The sequence below is a fragment of the Copadichromis virginalis genome, linkage group LG7 (genome assembly GCF_057382275.1).
Source record: "Copadichromis virginalis isolate Kocher_CV1m ecotype Utaka linkage group LG7, C_Virginalis_male_GT1.1, whole genome shotgun sequence".
Classification (NCBI taxonomy): Eukaryota; Metazoa; Chordata; class Actinopteri; order Cichliformes; family Cichlidae; genus Copadichromis; species Copadichromis virginalis.
In genome coordinates this window covers 51,775,998-51,801,363 of record NC_140624.1, presented here as the reverse complement: position 1 = coordinate 51,801,363, position 25,366 = coordinate 51,775,998, and the positions used below count along the sequence as shown (strand labels likewise).

Below are 25,366 nucleotides of genomic sequence, written 5' to 3'. Positions count from 1 at the left end.
GATGTGTGATGTGGAGATGAAGTGTGCTGTTGCACTTTAGTGGGTTAGAGGAGCTAAATTCGGGCAAGCTAATGAATATGCCACGCTGACTAATTTAAAGTTCAGCTCCTAAGTAAAGGTAATGAGAGCCTCTGTACTAACAACAGCATCTCGCTAAGAGGCCAGGGTTGCTGATTTGAGGTCGGACATCTGCAGTGTGCTCGAGTGGACACGAGGGTGGTGCGGGTTGCCTCGGAGCTAGTTAGCTACGGCCCTGATGACGATTACCTCATTAGGGTGATGTCGCCCTAATCTCCCGCGTCAGCTACTAGAATTCAGCGGCCTCCCCAATGCAAACGTGCTTTCTCCTCACTAGACACACACACATAACACATTGTCACAGTGCGATGCTGCAGGCTCCTGCTCTCAGCAACTCAGTAGGTCAGTTAACATCTGTGTCCGAGCCTACTGTGCTACTCTCGTCACTCCATTCATGTGTAGCAGATGGAGGTTAAACAATATGTAAGCAAATTTTTTTTCTTTTCTTTTAGTGGTTTGGGTTAAGATGTGATAGCCAGCAGTTCTAAAATGCAGGTGGTTAGGAGGTAGAGATGAATGTGCTCCAGACTGGGGGCAAATGTCGCTGTTACACAACTGAAGAGTAATAACCACGTTGAGGGCCAGCTTGTTTTTTTTTTCTTTTCTCCCTCCTCTGCTGCGCTGTACAGGAGACTGGGCACAGTTTCAAAGCCTACTCTTTTCTCACTCTGACTCAGTCGGAAGAAAAAAGTGTCCTTCTCCTACATTCATGCTAGAAATTTATCATTCTGGTGTCTGAGTGTAGACTATGAACAAGAGGCCATTGTCTCGTCTTCAGTACGCTGTACCTACCTGCATATCACGGTCACGGTAGGCCACACATGTAGCGTTCAGGTGCACATGAGAACTTTGACTCTCTCTGATGCTTACTGTATCGTCTCCCGGTGAGCCAGTTTTTGCTCACGGTACTCAAAGTACTTGCTTATCTAGGCAGGTACTGTTTCTTAAGTATTCACCTTGTAATTTATGTATCCACACATTTTTCTTTTTGAGTACATGGTCCTGGTTCTAGATTCGAGGAACGTGCGCATGCTGCAGCAAGATGTCGGATTCGTTTTAACTAGGCTCATTAGCTGCAGAAGGCGGCACCAGTTAATTAAAATAATTCCCTGTTATCGCGGCTGCTTTGGTCAGCCAAACGATACTGGGGGACTGCTATGCAGCACAGGCTGCTCCTGCTCAGTGTACGGCGCTTCTCGACCACAGCTAGCACCTAATTAGCGCCGGAGGAGGAATATTTTACTGTGAATTAACATGCCGCGCTTTGGCCTGTGCTCTAATTGACGAAGCTCATCTGAGGGCTGGAGGAAGACTGCGGTTGTACGGAGGCTTAACTTAAGCGCAGCAGAGAAACACGCATAGAATGTTTAACCATTTCACAATTAGTGAGAATCAAAAAAGCTGCTTGTTTAGTGGCCGATCTGAGTCCATTTTTATGGGCGTTGCGTACTCTCTCAGAGTAGGGCCTTCCTGTGTTCCTCCATGACCCCCATTGCACTCACTCCAGCATGAAAGCAGGTGGGGGATGTGACCTGGGTCAAGAGGGCAAAAGTGGCAAATATCCTATAATCCGTGTTCAGATCAAAACTCAAAAGGTCCACGCTAATGAAAGTATTTGGCCGAGCCATAATCCAGAGTAATAGGAAGGGATCCAACAAACACTCCTCTAATCAAGTCACCCTGTTGAATAACATTAAAACCCAAACAACCTTCAAAATACATATTTAAAACCCCGGAGTAAGCTTTAGCACGTGGCTATGCCGACAGGCAGCATTTTAAAAAGAAAATTTAATCACACTAATATTTGATTGGAGTTTCTTGCTGGGCAGTGGGATATTTACAGGCACTTGGTATGACTGCGTAAACACAACTAAAGGACAGGTTTATATCTTTTCAGCTTCTTCCCGTACAGTGCCCCCTCCCCGCATCTGCAGTATATTAATATATGTCTGATACATCGTTGGCTTAAGTTATTTGTTTTCTCAGTGTGGCTCTGAAAATGTTTCTTTCTGATGCAATTCTAGTGTAAAAAATGTATAACAAAATCGACACAACCCATGTTCTGTGAAAACTAACCTGCTGCTGATGCTGGGGGCTTCCCATCATCCCATCGTGTTTCTTCTTCACTCACCTCTTTTCAAGCTCTGTGTGTTTACACATCACTTTGCATTTAATAATTAAAAACAAAACTGCAGCTCACAACAGAAATTTCAGTGGGACTTTTTCTAATTATTTTTTTCCCCACCTGCCAAAATCACACCTTAACCCTTTATCACACCAATAGTGAATACTGTTACAGTACGATTGATGGGAAAAAAATGTCAACCTGTTCTGTCTTTCCAAGGAGTTTATCATACACAAGGTTCCTGTGCTTGGTAATAGTAAATAGAGAAAGGGAGATAATTTAAGTTGACATAAATGGACAGGCTGGCTTCCTGTCCAAAGGGTACTCCGCCTTTTATCCTATGACCCACTGGTTAAAAAAAACTTGATAGATGGATTGTGCAAATTGTACATCAAATGTTTGCCGATCATTAAGTGTTTTTAGCATCCTCTTCAAAGCTTTAAAAAAAACCAGAAAGCTTTCTCATATTACACTGACTACAAAAGTGAAAGCAAACTTTGGTCAAAGCTGCACAAAGCTGAAGACCATCTCTAATATCACTCATGGACAACCTGGGTAGAGCTGCAGGAAATCATGGCCCAAAATCCTCCTGTCAATAGGTTTTCACAGCTGAAGGTAAAATGCTTTATCAGAATGTGGCTAAGTTAATGTTAACAGGTCATAGTTTTTATCATTTGCTTCGTATAAGCATTGAAAACAAGGCTTTTTTGTGCTATTCTGTAACTATAATGAATCCTGTTTGGCATATCTTTGGTTATTACACTGAGTTATTTAGTTTATGTAAAGACACAGGGCTCAGCACTGATCAGTAAAATGAGGAGTTTTACTGATGAGGGTTTGACCTTTGGTGTGGTGATGGGGCTACTGCTGAGACTAATATTGTTTTTCTGCATTTTTAATTAAAATAACTATGAAAAATACATATATACATGTCATGAATATGTGAAGAAGTATATTTAGTTGTTTAAAGACAGAATTTGACTTAATTCATTTACTAAAATATAAATTTTTTTGGTTTGCTGCCTCGGGCCAACTTTATGCTTTTATTACACTTTTCCTTGGGCAATAATGGTAAAGCCATGCTTGGTCCTTGGGCTGCTTGCTTTAGGTTTTTGGGTGCTTACCTGGTTCAAAACACTTGATTCAAATGGACCGTGACATCAGGCAGAATCAACATTTGATGCTGAGTAAGTCATTTGATTTGTTGGAGCAAGGACCAGGATCACGACGAGAACCTCTTTATGCAAACCAACAACTGACATGAAGTTGTACCAAATTACAGGAAATGGGCAAAATCATTGTTTTTATCGGAGGAAAGAATGTGATTGGTCAGTTAGGGTCACTCCCCCTAACAGTAACTTGATGACATACAGGCTAAAACATCACACACACACACACACACACACACACACACACACACACGCACACACGCACACACACTCTTATTGGTTGTTATTTATCATTGGAATACATTTTTTAGTTTTCTCATGGATCTACTACATGAGTACAGACAGGAAACTGTGACATTTTGGTACCCTTATGGCACATTGTTGTGCCTGAGGCAGCAAACTAATTTCTGGTTAAGGGGGAAGGTGGGGACTGATATATCAACAGGGACACCCCCAAGCTCTCAAAAAGTAGGGTGGGGGGTTTTTTTGAAAGAAAAAGAAAATTCACACTACCGTGCATTTTTAAATAATGGGACATAAACAGTGGAAATGAAAGTATTTAATAAAGGCATAAATATGAAAAATTACAGAAAAAGTTCTGGTAGTTCAATGCCCAGACTGTCCTGTACATATAAAGTATATAAAGTTTTTTTGTTTTAGTTTTTTTCATTTTATTCATTTAAACATTTAATCATTAGTAAAGCCTAACGTATCACATTTGGGAAGTGTGTTATCGAGTTTTTGATGTTCAATAAAGATTCTATTTTTAAAAAATTCTAAATTTCTGGCAATTTTTTCATGGTTCAGGCTTTAAAGGGGTTTTACCTGTTTATGTGTTAGTTGATAACTCTGATGTAGTGTGATGGTGATTGGGTGGAGGTCTTTCTCAGTAGGAAAAACTATGAAACCTCAAAATCTATACATTCCTTCATGTTTTCTAAAGCAGTACACTGGGCCAGATTTGAGTCTTTGCAGGGCCAGTTCTGGCCCCCAGCTTTATGTTTGACATCCCTGTATAGATGGTTAATTTATAGCCCATTTCAGTACCTGTGTATCACATACAGATGAGAAAACTCCTAACATGTACCCATGATCCGCTGTGATGACATCTGTAATATATCCGAGTTAACTGCTGTGACTCTTCTCAAAACAAAAGATGTCTCTCTTGCTCACCCTCTGCTCTCCCTTTTGTTTCCTTGTTGCAGAGCTGTAACAACATTGTCACATTTTAACATATTGGTTGTGAGGAGAGTGGGTGGGAGCGCTGATTCTTCTTAAGAACTTTTTTTTTTTTTATCCATCTATTTGTACGGTGATGTTTCTTCTCAGCGTGCTAATCTAGCAGTCAACAGTGGTAAAGCTGGAGCCGTGTATTCCACAGACCCGGGGATCTTTTGATCAGACCAGCGCTGCCTGCTGAGCCCCCCTTTCGCAACCCTACCGAGACTGGTTTGCAGCTGCACGCAGTGTGTGCACAGGCCGCTGCATCAGTAGATGCTCGCACACAAGGTTTCTCACTGTGTGCTTCTCACACACTCACACACCTGTGTATTGATATTTCTCACGCACACAAAAAGGAAAACTTCCATATTCTGATTATAAAATATGCCCGGCACGTGCTAAACATACCGCGGTTTAGCTTTACCATGCTTTCTTTGTAGGGTTGACACACAGCTGTGAACACATACACACACATGTGCACACACACACACACATTAGGGCCCACTCACTGACACATGAAAGCAGACACAGAGACGAGCAGCCTCCGTGGGCCTCAGAGAGCTCTAATGGCCTTGTAGAGTGCAGTCAGGGAGAGTGAGGGTGAAGAGCAGAGCAAGGTGAAGACACACACGTCCACTTCCAGATTAACACACACATATGCACGTGAACATCTGTGTGCTTAGATGCACTGCACACAAGCGCGGTGGAAAAAGTACAGCGATGAGAGAAAGCGCACAACTAACAAACATGCCACTACAAGCAGAATTCGGCGCATCACATACTCTGTTTCTCTCTCTCTCACACACACACACACACACACACACACACACACACACACACACGCGCGCACACACACTGCATTGCTACAGTGAAGCAGCCCTGTCCTGATGAAGCTGCTGTTTCTAAAAGGAGCAGAACATGAATTATGCAGGTTCGCCTTCACACGAGGGGTTTTTTCTCCTTCTCCGCCGCATTCCTCTAAGCCAGCTGTTTTCTGTTTCTCCTCCACTCTCTCTTTCGCTCTTTTCAACTCGTCTTCTCATCTGAAACGCTTCTATCTTCTTTTTCCCCCACTTTATATCATGTCTCCTGAAGAAAACTGTAAGTCTCCCCCTCTCTTCTCCTGCGTGCTGCCCCACCACCGCTAACATCACCCCAGCCCCCTCCCTCCCTCCTCGGGCTCCCCACGCTTCTCCTGTTCTGCTCTCTGCTGCACCCACTAACCCTTTTTCCATCTCTTTATCTTTGTCTTGATGTTACACACACGCACACAGACACACACTTCTCTCACTCTTTCTCTGTGTTTGTGCTCACTTTTTCCAGTGGATGGAGTGCTGAGCAGAGGAATGGGGGAGAAAAAAAAGGGGGCCGGTGCTGCTCCAGTGGTATTGGATTCACATAAGTGTGTGAAATAAGAGATGCGGAAGTATTGCTGTTTGTCATCTGCCCCCGCTACTCAAGTTTCCCCCATTAAAGAAGCCTATGACAAATGTCCAGAATAAGCCGTAACAATAAAACTGTGATTTGCGAGAGAGATGGTAGGATGTGATAGATTTTGTGTGTGTTTGTTAAGCCTCTTGGAACATTGAAAAATACATATAAAATTCACTGTCATTAAAACTACTTTGTGTGAAGAAACTTTTCACGATTTTTCACGACATTTGTTGGGATTTTTAGACTAGCGGCAATACTTTTTTCTCCCACTTTGTGTTTAAGGCATAAGAAAACATCATCTGCAATCACAATAATGGACATAACCAAAAATAATGAGTGACTTTAAAAAAAAATCCAATAATTTCTATGCTTTACCTATGCTTTTGCAGCCTTTAGTGGAGATAGTTTCCAAGTCGACTCTAGTTAAGTATTCTGCAGGCTTGAAAAGCTGGCATTTAGGGAGACTGTTGATGAATGCGATGGATCGGGGGGGGGGGTAGTGGTTATGGTGACGTGGGAGCTGTCGTTTTTCACACTGACAAATTAATCATTGATTATCTTGTTAAATTTTCCCACTTGCTGTTATGGTTTACCAAAATAGGAATTCAAATGCAGAATTATGGACCAAAAGGGATTTAACAGGAAGTTTATTAAACCTACAGGATGATAAAGAGAGGGCAAACTTTATAAGGAAGTGTTCAATCAAACAAGTCCTGGAAAGGTAGGGATGAGGAACATGAGACAGACAGGAAAGGAAAGGAAAGGAAAGGAAAGTGTTTTCTCTCTTCCAAACCTGTGACTGAAGATAACTCACATGTAATAAGTCAATTTGTTATATTTTCATCTGTAAATTATTAACAACGTGGTGCTCTATTGCGTTAAAATACATTGGGTCAACACAATCCACAGTGCCCTTATGTATCACACACTAAAAGGACAAAAGTATTGGGTCTTCTGCACTATGCATACAGATGTTTTTATGACATCCTCTTTAGATGCACAGGCATGAGTATGGAGTTGGTCCCCTCTTTGCAGCTATGACAGTTTCCACTCTTCTCGGAAGGCTTTCTACAAGATTTTAAAGTGTGTCTGTGGGATTTTTTTGCCCATTCATGCAGAAGAACACTTGTGAGGTCAGACACTGATGTTGGATGGGAGGTGCCTGACTCGCAGTCACCTTTCTAGTTCATCCCAAAGGTTTTGGATGGGGTTTGAGGGTCAGGGCTCTGTGTTGGCCATTCAAGTTCTTCTGTTCCAGCTCGGCTAACTCTGGCTTTATGGACCTTGCATTGTGCGCTGGGATAGAAAAGTGCCAAACTGTTCCCACAAAGTTAGAGCTGTCCAAAGTGGGAGGAACTATGGTGCCCAGGACAAAGCCCAGAAAAATGTTATCCCACCTGCACCGATGTGCCCCATTCCCTATAGGTGACAGCCATTGCCACTGCTCCAGAGCGGCATTGTGTAAACTACTCTGTCCAATGCACTTGGTGATATAAGGCTTACATAAAGCTGTGTGTCCATGGAAACCCATGCCACGACGCACTTGGCGCACAGCTTTTGCACTGATGTTAATCTCAGAAGAGGTTTGGAGTTCTGCTGTCACTGAGTCAGCAGAGTGCTGGCGACTTATATGCATTATGTGCCTCCGCCCTCGATGACCACGCTCTGTAATTCGCTTTGCTGCTGAGTTGCTGTGGTTCCTAAATGCTTCCACTTTGCATTAATACCACTCATAGTTGATCTAGGAGGGGGGGAAACACTTCTCTCCATATAAGGAACCATGTCACCAGAGGAACACTGTGGTAGTCCTTGTTATCTTTGCTGGCTTTTGTTCCGTGTTGCACTTCCAGCCTACCTGTGTCTCATTCCCTAATCAGTCCTCTGTGTGTATTTAGTCTTTCTTTTTGTCTCTGTCAGATAATCTGTTTAACAGCCTCTATTTCCCCTGCTCCTGTTATTCCTAGTTTTCCCAGTGCTCCTCATTGTTTTTGGGACTCTTTACATTTCCAGGCTAATCCTGCAATCCTATTAAGTGTGTTTTGCCTGCATTAGGGTCCTCATTTTTTGAACAGCTAACCATACCTATAAGGCGATATTTATATCACTACTTTTTAGACCACGCTGGGTGACTATGGAGGTAACATCTGTGAGTAGTGGAAATTAATTATCCCTTAATTGCTGTAAGCAGTACAAAACAATGCCCCTTAACTTGACTGTAACGAGTTAGAAATCTCAGAAGCTGCTAGAATCCAGAGACAAACAAGGTCACCTCCCTCTCCTGTAGTGTGCTGGGAAGTCACCTGCAGGCCAGTAACCAAGGCCATTTTCATCTCTCTCTTAAAGCATCTGCTTTGTCCTTGCGGGATCGATCCAGAGTGGCATTGTTCGCTGTGCCACTGTCAGCCGGGAATCCAGACGTTCCTAACAGCAGAACATTTCCCCAACTTCTGTTTAGGGTCCCGTTCCAGGACGCATGTGATCTGGCCCAACTGCCACATCTTCAGCAACAGCAGCACACACGACGGCAGCAGCAAAGTCCCATTGGGTGACAGTGTGGGGATTCACGCAGCCAGGGTTTATGACCTCGTTTGTTCCTCTGGGATGACAGAAGGCTCGTGCACTGGGGAGCTTTTTCATCACCGCTTGCAGCGAATAAGTTTACCCCTTTCGTTCTTCAAGGGCAATATTTGAGTTTAGCTAAGATTGACATTCTGCCTGTGTCGCTCGCGTTGTTGTTTTTACAACACGGAGGTCTTTTGTACGCAGAATGACAACGATGTTGAACAGAGAGCGTCGTGATGATCTGATTTTTGTGCAGCTTTCTTAAGCGGGGAGGGGGTTAAAAGGACAAAGAAATGAAAGACAAGTTAGAGACTGTTAGGATTTCTGCATTGTTAACCACACAGCATCGTAGACGTGCTGCCTTACATTGATTCCCAAAATCTTACCAGACCCACTGGTGCCCCAAGAATGCTCAAGCTCATACATTTCTCTAATGTATTTAGGCACAGGTTTGCAAAGTTATGTGCACGGGTGTAGTGTGGGGTCTGTTTAGCTTTAAGTTTTCAATGTCACCGATATGGCTCTGTTTAAACCTGGCTTATGCTGCATATTTAACCTGCTCCAGAGAAGGTTATGATCAGATCTTTGGATTACAGTGAACGATATACAGCACCAGCGTTAAGTCCTCCTTGATGATATTGTGTTTGAGTGATACAGATTCTTAGCTGCAGTAAGAAGTGTTGAAGTCCACATTAGCAGTGCTATAAAATGAAGCAGTACACGTAAACTAGATGAATAATGTCTGCCAGCGTTCTTTCTCAAACACACCCTTTTGTGAGATTTAGAAATCCTGGCTTAACAATGAAAGTTGATGTTGAACCTTCTTCACAGGACACCCCCTCTAATTTACTGCTATAACCCTGTTTCACTCATCTTTTCCTCTCATTCTCACCCTCTGCTCTCCTCCCGGAGCAAAGCTTGTTGCGCAATGGACCGTAATTTTTTTTTCCAGCTTGTGTTTGGACATCTTTTTGTGTTTAATCGTGGGAGATTGAAAGGATTAAGCAGGAGATTACGTATGGCGGGATTACACTGACCCCGATATCGTGTGGCCTCTGGGACGGGATGAGGGGGAAGGAGTGCAGAAAGGGAATCAGAGCAGCCATGGGACCTGTTGGGTTGGATGAAAGATAAGAACAAGAGAGAGAGATGGGAGGGGAAAAAACGAGAGGTTGAGATTTGGAACATAATGACTGAGAGATGTGCGAGGAATGGAAAAGATGGTGGATTGACGGAGGGAAAGACTTGTAAGACTTGGGTTCATGTGAAAGGAAAAGGAGGAAGATGATACTGTTTTTTGGAGGGGTGACACATGGAGATGGCTAAAGGATAATTTTGGATTATGCTTTTACTTTTATATTTGGAGTTCTGGTCATTAATACTGTCTGTATTAATGACCAGAACTCTGTAAAGTATAAGCAGTATCTCTGCAGCGCATGTTCAAAGATAAAACCCCAGCAGTAGAGAGAGAACCCTGAATATAATTTTTTCTTAATATGATCATTAGTTAATAGAAAATGGAAATTAGAGCTCCTTTACCTTCAGTAATTTGTTCATAAGAGTCAAATGGAAAACGTGGATTGTCTTTTTCTTTTAATTAGCCCTTTACATAAGTCATAGATGGAAACCTGCTTATGGTTTGATGGATGGATTCAGTTTTTTTATAAGTCAATGTTCTTTTAATCGTTAGCCCCAACTGTCATTAGTAGATCTTTTTTGTGAAACATGACAATGTTGTTTGTTTGTTTTTAAGTTTTGTTTGCTTGTTTTTTGTCCAAACCTAATTAAATGATAACCATATTACTTTAAGAGAACTAAATTATATTTTCAAAACAGCGATGTGTGACAGTGGTGGAAGGTGCTGAAAAATGTTGCAGTTCTGCCAATACTGAACTGCTGTTGTTCAATGCCTGATGTTCTTGTTCTATTTTATAATATTTGGCATTTGAGAAAACAGTCACCTTGCGACAGACCTGTCCAGAGTGTACCCCACCTCTCACCCTATGGCAGCTGGGATAGGCTCCAATCCCTCACAGCAATCCCGAGTTGAACTTCTGTAGTAGATTTACTTTATATTTTAGAATCATCAAGTCTATAGTGATGCAGTCTCTGTAAGATATGATAAGTCTTTATTGTCATTGCACATTCATACTTATAGAATAGTACAACAAAATTGGAAACTGTCCCACTAAACACAAAACATAACATAACACAGTCAACTTTAAAGTGGATAAAACATGCAAAAAGGTATCAATAATAAATTAAAGAATGAATGTTCAGTGCACATTATTATGTAGTCAGACTGGATGACTCCACTCATACAGGCTTAGAGATACAGTTTTTCAGAGGACACTATGCAGTCCTTTGAAAAATTTAGTACATCCTTATTTATGTCACAGCCAGGTGTTGCTAATCAAATGTCCTTGATTAACTGCTCATCAGCAAGTGTGAGCACTCCTATAAAGGGAGTTTGCTAGTCTGGAGCATTCAAGTGTGTTAATACAATGTCACAACATTGCTCAGAGTGGACGTCCCAACAAATTCACCCCAAGGTGTGACCGCACAATGCTTGGAGCAACAACAAAAAACCCAGATTCTGACTCTGCTCGCCTCAGTTAGCATGTTAAACTTTAAAGTTCATGACAGAACAGTTAGAAAAAGACAGAGAAGTGTGGATGTTTGGAAGGGTTGCCAGGAGAAAGCCTCTTCTTTGTAAAAAAGAACATGGCAGCGTGGTTTAGTTATGCAAAGTTGTATCAGAACAAGCCACAAGACTTCTGGAACAATCTCCATTGGACAGACTAAAGCGGAGATGTTTGGTCATAATGCACAGCGTCATGCTTGAAAATCAAAACATAACAGATCAGCACAAACACCTCATACCAACTGTCTCCCCAGGGATGGAGGGGTGATGATTTAGGCTGGTTTTGCAACCACAGGACCCTGGCATCTTGCAGTCAGTGAGCTGACCATGAGGTCATCTATATACAAGAGTATTCTAGAGTCAAGTGTGAGGCCATCTGTCTGACAGCTAAAGCTTGGCTCAGCCTGAGGCATGAATAGGACAATAATCCCAAGCATCGCAGCAAATCTACAACTGGATGGCTGAAAAAGAAAAGAATCAAGGTGTTGCAATGGTCCAGTCAAAGTCCAGACCTCAACCTGCCTGAAATGTTGTGGTAGGACCTCAAGAGAGCGGTGCATAAAACGAACCTCAATGAACTGAAGCAATATTACAAAGAAGAGCGAGCGCAATTCCTCCAGAAAGCTGTGAGACTGATAAAGTCACACAGAACACAATTACTTCAAGTTATTGCTGCTAAAGGGGTTCTACAAGCTACTGAACCATAAGGTGTACTTCAAGTCCTGTGATGATCTTTCATATTCGCCTAACTGTACTTAGACTACTACACTGAATATTCTTTCTTTGCTAGTGCTTCTCATATCTTTATTTCTTCCATCACATTTTCCCAGTCATAATTACATCACACCAAAACACACATTAGAATTAGCAAAATACTTTAAATCATCACATTTCACATTAAAAGTTACACTACAGTCGGCGAACTTTTGCATGCTAACACTTTCCGCTTCTCACATGCAGAGGCACTTGCACATGCACACACGAACACATATGCCCATACAGAGTGGTTCATTACAAATATCCCATATTGAGGGATTTATTCATCAGAGTCTGTGTCATCTCCGCTTATCCATGTTTCATTCATTTACAGCTGCCAGTTTTGGTTTAACTGGAAGTCAGAACAGATTTAACAGCGTGTCATTATAATGTGTGTGAGTACAGAGGGAGAAAGTGAGAGAACGGAAGCAAATGGGTAGACACTACAGTGGTAGTGGATGGAGACCTTGAGCCATCACCATCATTCACTCACATCAACAGTCATTGACGATGAGTAAGAGCATATTCATAAAAGTGGCACTTAAACTATCTATTGTTTCTCTCGTAGGTGGTAGATGGATAACACTTCATGTTAAAGTTTAGTCTTTCATGCAGAAAATAAAACATTTCTTTTACAATCATCTGTCATGTGAAATATGTCACAGTTATGAAAATGTGAATAAAGAATACAGAAATCCATATGGGCAGGAGTGACAGGCACATCCTTTCCTACTTGTTTACTCTGAAGGCTCTCTTTCGAATTGGCTACAATACCTTGATGTCACCCATCGATTGTCAGCAGTTGGAAAGGCGGCGCAGTGCCCTGATTAGCATACAATTAGGACTGACCTGCTGCCCCTGGGACTGGACGTGGCGAGGGATAGATGGAGGTCTTTCGAGGAAGGGAGGGACAGAGGCAAGAGCAGCCTGACACAGTGACTTCTGTTTCTGCTGACACACACAGGACAGTCGTGGGGTCTCAGAGGGCACCGCGGGCCAAGGTGTGTCAAACCTGTATTGACGTTTGGGAGAGTTGTCTCGGCCTCGCTGACAGACGCGACTATGAGGGCTTAATGACTGTCCCACCCAAGGATGTATAAATGTATGTGTGCCTTTAGCAATCTGCTGTGTGACTCTTAGAGAGAGGAAAAGGAGAAATCCCGCATCATTTTTGGAAACTGTTATTTGGATCTAAAGGTAAATGCGATTTAGGCATGCCTATCAGTTGGTACATCACACTGACACACAGACGTCAAGTCAATAGTCTTGCTGATGGTTAAATCTCTCAAGTAAAAATACATCAAATGTTTTCTTTGTTCTGTTCCTTGGATTATTTAAAGTAAATAGAAATAGTAAATAGAAAAATAAAGTAAATAGAAATGACATAGAAATAAAAGTAATTCATGTCAGTCGAAACTCTTTTTGTTTGAGGCTTAGCTCAGAGCTTAGCTTGTTAGCGTCTTCCCAAACTGAGATTGGAAGCTGTCTGCAGGCCCCAGTCACATAGGTCTGAACTTTATTGTTTGCAAAACTCAGTAACTTTTTTTGAAGAAGTAACTATATAATTAATTGCCCAACACTGGTCATTATATACTGTATTTTGCAGACAGGACTCTCTCCCAGACCACAGACTCAGACTCATAATACAAGTCAGAAAGTTGTTTTCAAAATTGGAGTTATTTTTACTTCCAATAGTGTTAACATACTACACAAGGTCATGAACAAGATTTTTTTTTTAATTTTCATTGTAAGTGGGCTAAAGCAGTTAATTAAAAGTAGTCTAACATAAATGCAAATGCTGTAATTTGATTATTTTATAAACCATGTAACTTGGATGGATACGATGCTGCCGTGACCACAGTGCACACGTCTGCTGTTGCTCACAGTGGTCCACGAGATCGCTCAGGGAGTTTGTGTGTTTTCTCAGACACATGAAAAATTACAGGGAACATTAGTGTTAGGTGACATTTTTTGCCCCAGTCTTCTTGTTGTGTCCCAATCAGCACATTTAAAAGTAACAAACTGGATTTGTTACAATCCTGTGTTTGGATTCTCTCACCCACAGAGGTTTTACAAATCTCTTTATTTCCGCTTTCACAAAAGAAAAAATCGGCTGGAAATATGCCATTAATTAACCACCTGTACCAGTAGAACACCATCGCTCTAATTTCTAATATCTGTCATAATTGTTAAATGGCAAAAAGATAGCCAGTGATTAATCTGCAGAGCTCTTACTGAAGTGTACTTTACAGCAATTCTGCATTAAAGGAAAAGTTCATTAACAGAGAAGTTATGGCTTGAATGTAAATTAAAGGAATAAGCTGTATTGCTTATAAATAATTTAAAATGCAGCTTATGAATGCAAGTTACATTTTACAGAATCGTGTAGACTGCAAATTAATGACACAATCTGGAAAACTGGAAAACAACTCCAACTCAACTCAACTTTATTTATGTGGCAACTTTCCTGTATGCATGCAGTCCCAAATGCTTCACAGACAGAATATAATACAGAAAAATGAAAAATAATTCAATAGCAGTTAAAAATTTATAGATTATGCCAAAGTTTGACAACAATAAAAGGGTAAATAGTTAAAAATGTTAGGAAACACAAACAAGGGATAACTGGACAGTTATATCGCTCACCTTATATTTGCACATTATTGATGGCTACTCTGTTTAGTCTAGAGGGCATACAGAGTGGGGAATGATCATTAGATCCTTTGCTGGATTTGGAAGTTTGTCAACTTCCAAAAAATGAACAGTCTTTAATTACTCTGTTGAGAAAAATATCAACAAAAAAATCTAGGGGGAAAAATGCATTACATAAAATTGACCGGGTGCCACTGATTAGCTGTATGCCCATGTGGCACACAGGTTACAATCACTCAATCAATTAGAGGTCCTCCTGATTTCAACTTGATATGTATATAAAACACACCTGTCCACAGAAACAATTTCTTCCATTCCAACCTCTCCATGTGCAAGACCAAAGATCTCTCAAACGATGTCAGGGATAAGATTGTAGACATGCACAAAGCTGGAATGGGCTACAAGACCATCGCCAAGAGGCTTGGTGAGAAGGTGACAACTGTTGGTGTGGTTATTTAGAAATGAAAGAAGGATAAAATGACAATCAGTTGCCCTTGAACTGGAGCTCTATTCAAGATTTTGCCACATAGGGTGAGGAGGCTCATGGGAATGGTGGTGGATATGCCCAAAACTACACAGGAAGAGCTTGTTATTGATCTGAAGGCAGCTGGGACCACAATCACCAAGAACACCATTGGTAACACTCTACACCGTAATGGATTGATATGTTGCTGTGCCCGCAAGGTCACCGTAGTAAGAGAAGGCTCGTCTTAAGATGGCCAATGAACTTCTTTTGAAGGGTTGAAAGAAAGTGCTGCGATCGTGGCTCAAGGCTTGGTGAGAAGGTGACAACTGTTGGTGTTTGTCTTGTAATCGGAAGGTTGCCGGTTCGAGCCCCGGCTCGGACAGTCTCGATCGTTGTGTCCTTGGGCAAGACACTTCACCTACTGCCTACTGGTGGTGGCCAGAGGGGCCGATGGCACAATATGGCAGCCTCGCTTCTGTCAGTCTGCCCCAGGGCAGCTGTGGCTACAACTGTAGTTTGCCTTCACAAGTGTGTGAATGTGAGAGTGACTGAATAGTGGTATTGTAAAGCGCTTTGAGGGGTCCCGAAAAGCGCTGTATAAATGCAATCCATTATTATTAAAGGAAGAAAAATGGTAAATGTGGCCCAAAGAACACCATCCCCACAGTCAAGCATGGAAGTGGAAACATTATGCTGTGGGGCTCTTTTTCTGCTGAGGATACAGAATGACTTCAGTGTACTGAGTAGCCAGAGGATGGGGCCATAAAATCTTGATTGATTGATTGATTGATTGAATCTTTATTTTGAACATGTTGAAAAAGTATAAAAAAAATAGAATTAAAAGAGACAAATGAACAAAGCAAACAAAAGGAAAACGAGCAACCACAACTCCATATAACGTCCATGTTCAAAAAGGAGCAGGAAGAAGCATAAGCTTATTTAATCCCACCCCTTTTCCACTATCTAGTATCAATAGACTACAGAAATACCTCCTTGTAATTACATTATATGTTATGTGTAATTTTTTTTTTTTTTTTTTTAATATATACACATATATGTTTCTATCTATCCATACCTACGTATATACACACATACGCACATATACACATTTTCAATAACCCCATTAACACCTGAAGGATACACAACCTACAATTTTATATATATTTAATATATATATATATATATATATATATATATATATATATATATATATATATATATATCTTGGATGATAACCTCCTTCCCTCGGTCAGAACACTGAAGATAGGTCATTAATAGGTCTTCCGGCTTGCCAGTGACCAAAAACAAACCGCCAAGGCAAAAAAGCGTGGTTAAAGAACAAGCGCATTGAGGTCAGGGAGTAGCCTAGCCAGTCTCCAGACCTCAGTCTGATAGAAAATATGTGGTGGGAGCCAAACCTTTAAGTTGCAAAGCAGCAGCCAAGAAACCTAAAGGATTTAAAGAGTTTCTGTAAAGAGTAGTGGGCCAAAATCCTTCTTGAGATGTGAGAAACCTGGTGACCAACTGCAAGAAATGTGTTACCGCTGTGCTTACCAACAAGGGTTTCTCCACCAAGTACTAAGTCATATTTTGAGGATCAAATACTTATTTTACTCAGTGACATGTAAATGAATTTATGATATTCATGTAACGTGTTTTTTCTGGATGTTTATTTGATATTTGATAAACCACCATAAAAATGAGAGACAGTTCATTTCTTTGTAAATGAGGAAACAAACTCAGCAGGGAACCAAATAATTATTTCTGCTACTGTATGTGTAGGCTTACCTTTAACATTCAGCTGTATCACTCTGCACTGCCTGTTGGCATCAATATTAATATTAAAATAAATTAAATTAAATTTGCTGACAGCATACTCCGCGTGTATCTGAGTAACCTCCCACAGTCCACTGACATGTATGTTGTAGGTTAAATTAACCTACAACATTTCTCTCTTTGTTAGCTCTCAGATCGACTGGTGGCCTGTCTATATCTATATCCATCCATCTTCTGGTACTATATCTAATCGAGGGTCATTTGGGGTATCTATACCCATCGTGACCTTATTGGATAAAAGGTTAAATGATGTTTTCCATTATTTGTTCATCAGAAGTTTGCATTCCCAACCAAAGTCAAATGAAGTAAACCATTGTCCCGTCACCTGGACAAAAGACTTGTGCCTATGCAAGTAAAAGGAGAGATATTTGTCCAAATAACCCGTGTTTTAAAAAGTTAATGTGGAGCCCTGTAGTGCAGCATGACTTTATCCACTCAGTGCGATGAAAAACACTCAGATTATCTAATATATACGGCTGAAATTGAATTTTTGACCATTAGCTTTCAAAGTAGGTGCTCTATGATCGAAGCTTGCTCCTGTTTTTGCGAGTGCATGTTTAGTGAGTCACTGCAGTGAGGATATGCAGCAGTGATTTTGGTTAACTGTCCATGAATTCGTATGAGCAGAGGTTACTAAAATATAAAAAAAAATCCACTGAAAAGAAGAATTGCCTTGGAAAACTTTTGTAAATCTCTCAGTGGCATCTTAATAACTTCACAAAACATGCCCGTGCTCGTCCGTTTGAAGATTTAACCTGCCATGCGTTGTCACCTCCCTCTTTCCCACTCTCCTCTCTTTTCCTTGTCCTCACCTGACACACCCACAGCCAGGGACGGCTGCTCGGTAGCTGCAATACAGAAGCCCTAATCAGCGGTGAGTATCAATACTATTGAACCCAGAAATCTCTGTCCCATGGCGTTTGTTCTGAGGCATTGATGTGCTATTGATAGAAACAGGATGGCTAGCAGTGACAAATTAAAATGTCAGTGATGGCAAAGGTGAGCCTTGCCTCTCCTCGCCACGTCCTTAAGGTGGGGGGGGTGACAAGCCACTCGCTGAACGATTACTGATAAAATGCTGACACCTCACTCGTGCACACATGCACACACCAACAAGGACATCGGTGACAAGGGGAGTCGCATATTGAAAGGAAATGAGTCAGGTGAGAGGACAAGTAAGGGGATAGACTGTGACATAATGGTTTAATGGTAAAAATTCCCGCCGAGTGCTTTTTAACCATCATCAAGCTAAAACTCTCAGAGTGCCCATTTTATAAAAGGGGCTCCAGATTCAGTCATTACAGCATGAGCTACAGTATCAGTTATTTAGCCACTTCTTTGCATCTCAATAAAATATGATTAAAGGCTGCTGATGAATGCTGTAATTACACAAATGAGAGCGTTTTCCAAGAATCAGACAAATTGTGCTGCTGGTTTGTCATTAGGCACGAGTAGGCCTTATGCGCATTGATTTCATGCAGTGTGTTTGGAGGAGTGAGCTGAAATGAAGACAGAGTGACGGAGGACACGAGCACTAGGCATGCTGTCAACATTTAAATATCATCAGGTCTGTGCGTTCACTCCCACATCCACCCACACACACACGACACACAGAGTATGATAAATGCAAAGGGGAAAAAAAAATCTCTGATCAAGCTCTGAAAAAACTTAAGCATCCGTGTCCTTACTGGCTCTCTGACTATTTCGACTCTCTGTCTGGATGTAATTGTGGCTACTTATAATGTAAGTACGGGTGCATTAATCTGTCAGTGTCATTCTCCTGATGTTCCAGCTGTTCTTTGTTTGTAATGCTGCCCCACGGTTGATGAGCACAGTTCTGACAGCCAACTGTCCAACTAGCCCAGGACGGCCACCGCAGCCTGGCCTCTGGAGAAACCTCGTCAACCAACTAGGGTCAAGGACCGCCACTGATTGACAGGTCAGTTTGAGTAAGATGTAATACGTTCAGTCATTGTGTTTACATGACATGCATGCTAACTTTGAGGGACTAACGAGTGCCTCAACTCGTGAGGGTTTCTGGTTGCCCAGGCCTGAAGATTACTCTAATGTCTTACTGCTGTAAGTAATGGATGGAGAGAGTGGTGCTGTCGGTATCAGATTTGTTTTATTCATGTTCTCTGTTGCAATATTAAGCCTGCTATCGAGCCATCCTTGACTGACCCATACTGGTGGGAGCGTCTGCAGTATGAGCACACCATCTCTTTGCCTCGCTCCTGTGAGTAGCCCAGATTCTGTCTGATCAACTTCTGCTGTAGTCTAATTTATGCACCAGCATGCGTCTTACACAACAACCATTAGCATAGCATCTGTCAACACAGTACTGTACATCATGGGTAAAATGTTTGTCCTATAAGTATAAGTCTGTTTCCTCTTAAATATAACTTGTGGTCTCCAATTCAAAAATGCAGCAAAAGACAAACAGGTTAGCTCTTTCACCCCCGAACCATCTTCACTCTCCCTTGCGCAGTCTTTGATAGGCACATGTCTTTGTTGTTTGTTATCTCCTAAAAGAGAATAGTCAGTCTGACTCAGGCATGCTTTAAACAAATCAATATTTTACTATTATAATTTAGTCAGTAGGCTGCAGCATATACAAACTGCGTTATCAGCATGTAAAGAAGAGTTCATTTTCTTTTCATTCAGTCTAGTTGCATCAACTTTGGCTGAAACAAATGGTGACTGTTTAATGATTCAGTTTAAAGTGACTCATCCATTCATCCATTAGTGATATGCCATTTATCAGGTCCAGGTTGTGAGAACAGCAGTCTAAGTGGAGACGCCCAGACCTTCCCCTGTTCTCAGCCACCCTTTGAGGACGACATTCAGGCACATAATCTCTCGAATGTGTGCTGGGTCTACCCTGGGGCCTCCTCCCACTTGGACATGCCTCAAATATTGTATAATGTGGATTGGGTAGTGGTTGGTGGTAGAGTCCTTGGCAGTCCAGCCGCTGCTAGCTGAAGTGACTTGTATTTGTGATCAAAACAAATAATTTTGATTGAATTGTTGTAATTTGTTCTAAGAGTGAAGTAACTCAAGGTCACACTTTTTTAGGATTTCTACTGCTTTTGACCAGCGAAGACTTTTAAAGCAGCAGGAAACTAAATTTTTAATAAAAGCATGTATTGTAGCTCATCAGACCTTTTTTTTAATGTGATACTGGATTGCCACATGTGTGCAAAATGAAGCACCTAGGCATGCGGCATGACTGATTCAACAAACATTTTTCAAAAAATGGCTCACTCTCAGGAGCTCAGTGAATTCCATCGTGGTGCCATGATCAGCTGTGCAGTCCAGTCGTGACATTTCCTCACTACTAAATATTCCGCAGTCAGCTGTTAGTGGTATTATAACAAAGTAGACATTGTGAAGCGGTAGGCCAGTCAATATCTGCAGACCTCCAAACTTCCAATCATCTCAAGAGTGCATAGAGAGTTTCATGAGATGGGTTTTCATGGCTCAGCAGCTGTATCCAAGCCAAACACTTTGCAAAGCTTTAGATGCAATGGTTTAAAGCACGCCACCACTCGCAGTTTTCAGGAGAACAATACTTGTCTGATTTCAGTATGCCAAGTGTAAAGTTTGGTGGAGGTGGGATTATGATATGGTTGTTCTTCAGAAGTTGGACTCAGTTCTTAGTTCCAGTTAAAGGAACACTTAATGATTTAGCATACCAAGATATTTTAGATGATTTAATGCTCACAACTTTGAGGGAACGGTTTGAGGATGGCACCTTCCTGTTCCAGCATGACTGCGCACCAGTGCACAACTCAAGGTCTATAAAGACATGGATGAGCGAGTTTGGTGTAGAAGAACTTGACTAGCCTGCACAGAGTCTTGACCTCAAATGCGAACACCTTTGGGATAAATTAGAGCGGAGACTACAAGCCAGACGTTGTTGTCTAACATCACAAATACAGTTCTGGAAGAATAGTCAAAAATTTCACTAACACACTCCTAAACCTTGTGGAAAGTCTTCCCAGAGGACTTGAAGTTTTTATAGCTCCAATAAGTGGGCCGATATAATATTAAACCCTATGGATTTAGAACAGGACCTGCGTGTCTGCATGTCATATCTCACAAGCATATGAACTCAAGTTCATATGCATGTGAGATAAGCAGTATTGGGACTAACGCGTTATTAAGTAACACGTTACAGTAACTACGTGTCAGGGTTCCTGGGTCGTTGACCCAGTGATTTCAGTTTGTTCATGTTCAGTTTAGTTCGCCACATTAATGTTCTCACTTCCTGTTTTTTCCCCCCTGTCAGCTTGTCTCCCGTGTCATTAGTCAGATTATGTTCAGCCCCGTTCTCACCTGTTTCCAATCATTGTCATCATTCAACCTGTGTATTTAAGTTCCTCGGTTTCACCAGTTCTCGGCCGTGTCATTGATGTTGATGTACGTCTGATGGTAATGTGTCTCTCCGCCAGTATGTTCAGTTAATCAGTCAGTCAGTCAGCTACTCCATCGTTCCTGCTTTATTCATTCACCCTCCAATAAATCCTCTTCATTTCTGCACCGTGAGTCCAGCGTTTGGGTCATCTCTTCCACGCCTCCACACACACCGCTGACAGAATGACACGACCCGTGCCAAGAAGACATGCTTTTGACCCAGCGGACTCAGACCTTTTCGAGCGGCAGGACGCAGCGCTCTCCATTTGGGCGGAGAAGCTCAGGTGGAAACAGCGGTTCTTCTCAGAGAGGGAGCACATCTTTGAGGGGACTCGTCTGGCTCTGGGCGGGCCTCGGAGACGCCGCGGTCCTCCACCTGCTGCATCGGAGCATTCACCTCAGAGAGTGGGCGTCACAGGCTAAGCTTCGGCCGCTCGCTCTCCCGCTGCTCCGCTCCTCGCTCGCCCGCCAGCCGTTTTACTCACCGGACCTTCAACCTCGCCATGGCACGGCGGCTCCGCCTCGCACCTCGGCTCAATGGAGGCTCCTGTGCCAGAGGCTCGGCTGTGTACCCCGCCCGCTGCCTCTTCCTGGAGAAGGCGGCGCACACTCCGCCATAACATGGACTGTTTTCAGATGGTGAGTTCCAGCGACTGTCTTCCACCCTCCACATTCGACTCTTCACTTAAAACAAATAGCAAACTTATCCCTGATCCGTGGGGTGTTTCCCTCCTGGAGGAGGATGTAGACTGGGAAGAATTTTTCAGCTCTGCTCCCTCTGAGCTGGGATTTATTAAGGACAATATCCGCACTTCAACACCCTCGACGACCGTTCAATTAAAGACTGTAAATAGTGGTGGCAGGAGGACCAGAATAATCCCAGAGAAACCTTCCAGTACCACACACCCAGTCACCGTTTCCACACCCATCATTCAGCCTTTTCCTACCAGCGCAGCGGCCCAGATTCGGCCTTCCTCTTCAGCCGTTTCACCTCCTCAGAGGACTAGGGCCCAGCCCACACCAGTGCCAGCTCCCAGGAGGAGGGCAGCTGCGACCCAGTCCACCTCCACACCCGCTCCTGTTTCACGGGTGGGGGTGACTGGTGTCCAGCCACCTTCCGTGCCTGTCCCAGCGCCCAGGCTGAGGGCAACCAGAACCCAGCTTGACCTCCCTGGAGGCTTGGAAGAGCTAACCGGTCCACCTGCTACTTCACCTTTTCATCCACCTCCTGATCCAGCTTTTCACGCCCTCGCACTATCCCTGGTTAGGCTAGCTGAAGTGTCCCCTGCTCAGGCACCAGCTTTACTAGCCCAGGCTGTAGCTCTATCTCCCTGTCTAGCTCAGTCTTTAGCTCAGCCATCGGCCACACCAACCTCAGCTCCGTCGTCAGCCTCACCTGCTGTTCAGCTTTCACTCCAGTCAGTTCCCTCACCTGCTGTTCAGCTTCCACTCCAGTCAGTCCAGTCTGCCCCTGTCCAGTCTGCAGCCCAGTCAGTCCAGTCTGCTCCGGTCCAGTCTGTAGTCCAGTCGCCTCCTGTCTCCCAGTCGCCGGTCTACCATCCTGTTCAGTTCCCGGACCTGCAGCCACAGCACCCAGAGCCAGCTGTGAGCTCTCCTGCTCCTCAGCCAGGGGTTTCCGCGCCCACTGGCCCTGCCTGTCTCCAGCCAGAGGCTTCTGCGCCTACTGGCCCTGCCTGTCTCCAGCCAGAGGCTTCCGCGCCTACTGGCCCTGCATCAGACTCAGCCACTGCCTCGCCTGGTCCGGCGTCTGCTTCGGCTTCATCCTCGCCTGGTCCGGCCTCGGCCTCTGCTTCTTCTTCGCCTGGTCCTACAGCTGCTCCTCAGTCTCCGCCGGCTCCCGTGCCGCCTCCCCTGCAGCTGCTCCTCGGCCACCTTCTCCTCGTCGCCGGCGTGGTCGACCACCGGACCGGCTCAATGGCCGCCGTTGCCTTCCGCACGGCCGGCCCCCGGACCGCCTTCGCCTGAGTGGCCGCCGTTGCCTTCCGCACGGTCGGCCTCCCGAACTGTGTCCACGTCGCCGCCGTTGCCTTCCGCACGGTCGGCCCCCGGACCAGCGCTGTCATCGTCGCTGTTGCCTTCCGCATGGTCGGCCCCCCGAACTATGTCCACGTCGCCGCCGTTGCCATCCGCACGGTCGGCCCCCTGAACTGTCTTGTCTCAGCCGCGGACCACGCGGCCGCCCACCGGAACAGTCTCATCTCAACCACCGCAGCCGTCCACCGGACCGGCTCAGTGGTCGCTGCTGCCTTCCACGTGGCCGCCCACCTGAAATGTCTCGTCTCGGCCTCGGGCCACGTGGCCGCCCACCTGAACTGTCTCTGTGTGGACTCCGTCCCTCCGTCCTGGGCCCCCTCCGCCCGCCCTGTTCTGGTTTTTTTTTCTTTTGGCCGTCGGGTGCTGGCCTTTGAAGGGGGGGGGGGGTACTGTCAGGGTTCCTGGGTCGTTGACCCAGTGATTTCAGTTTGTTCATGTTCAGTTTAGTTCGCCACATTAATGTTCTCACTTCCTGTTTTTTCCCCGTGTCAGCTTGTCTCCCGTGTCATTAGTCAGAGTATGTTCAGCCCCGTTCTCACCTGTTTCCAATCATTGTCATCATTCAACCTGTGTATTTAAGTTCCTCGGTTTCACCAGTTCTCGGTCGTGTCATTGATGTTGATGTACTTCTGATGGTAATGTGTCTCTCCGCCAGTATGTTCAGTCAGTCAGTCAGTCAGTCAGTCAGTCAGTCAGCCAGCCACTCCATCGTTCCTGCTTTATTCATTCACCCTCCAATAAATCCTCTTCATTTCTGCACCGTGAGTCCAGCGTTTGGGTCATCTCTTCCACGCCTCCACACACACCGCTGACAGAACGTTATTATTGTGGTAACGAGCACGGTAACTAGTTATTATGCCAAAATCAGGAACGCGTTAGTCGTTACTGGGATTTAGATGGGCTCGTTATTCGTTACTTCGTGTGGTGGCTATCGCGAGCTTCCACAGATTCAATAACATTAGCAAGTGGTGGAGGCCAGCAGGTGGATGAAGGAAAAGGAAGGCAAGGGGAGAGACCCGAGGCGGCCGCTGGTCCGAGAGTGTCAGCTGAACTGAACTTCAGGTAAGAAGTTATAACCTGCAGTCCATCTGGGTCAGATATGAACCAAGTTAAGGTGGAGTTTATTTTCGTTATGCTGACTTTTTCGTACTGCGTGCTAGCTAGCATGACGGAGTTTCTATACAGCTGGGTGGGAGCTATGAAGTTAATGATGTTGAACTTTATTTTGTTCATAAGGTTAATAGAGCTGCCAACCCTCCCGTAAAAAACGGAATCGTCTCGTATTCAGAGAAAATATCATGCGTTTCGTATTGAGGTGAAAAGGAACACAGTTTGTGTTTCAACTACAATGAAAAAGACACAAAGCTGGAGTTATTCTGTGTTTACACTGCACAGCTGCCTCTTCTTCTCTCATCCTCTCATCCTCCCTCTCCTGTTTCTACTTCAATCATGAAACTGATCAATGATCAGCTGATCGGCTTTTCTCTCTTGTTTGTTTATCGCCCACTTTGCGCCAGAAAGAGGAAACCAGCGGATGTCGCAGTAAACAACAGCAGCACATTTAAGCTTGATCAGCTGTTGTTAGAATTTATTTAATATTAATTTCTAGTATCAGCTGATGTTTGCTGGAGCCACAGCTGTTAAGCTGCTGGTCATGATGTCGGTTTGGTTATGTGATGAGAGGGAAACATGAAGATGAAACCAGGAGCTGTCCTTACTGAATCATCAGAGCTGAACAGGTGATGGAGAAACAGGTTTACCTTTTAGGTGACATGAATGAGTTGAAGGGAAGTTATGAACTGTTTCTGAGAGACAAATAACACCAGGATCCTTTTCTAAGTAGCTGACAGCTGGTAACTGTGCAGGAGCGGGTCTAGAAAAGTGTTGCCAGGGGTCCATGTAGGGCATTAAAAGGGAAAGGGGGGGCACAAAGAAATACTTTCTTATTCTCA

At 43.6% G+C, this 25,366-nt stretch overlaps 1 long non-coding RNA gene across 1 annotated transcript; it reads left to right on the top strand.

Moving 5' to 3' along the window:
- The first annotated feature begins 19,065 nt into the window (after positions 1 to 19,065).
- Positions 19,066 to 19,967, top strand: LOC146706078 (uncharacterized). The gene is made up of 2 exons (XR_014921735.1): positions 19,066 to 19,179; positions 19,708 to 19,967. It is a non-coding gene; the product is annotated as an uncharacterized LOC146706078 (long non-coding RNA).
- Positions 19,968 to 25,366: the final 5,399 nt, after the last annotated feature.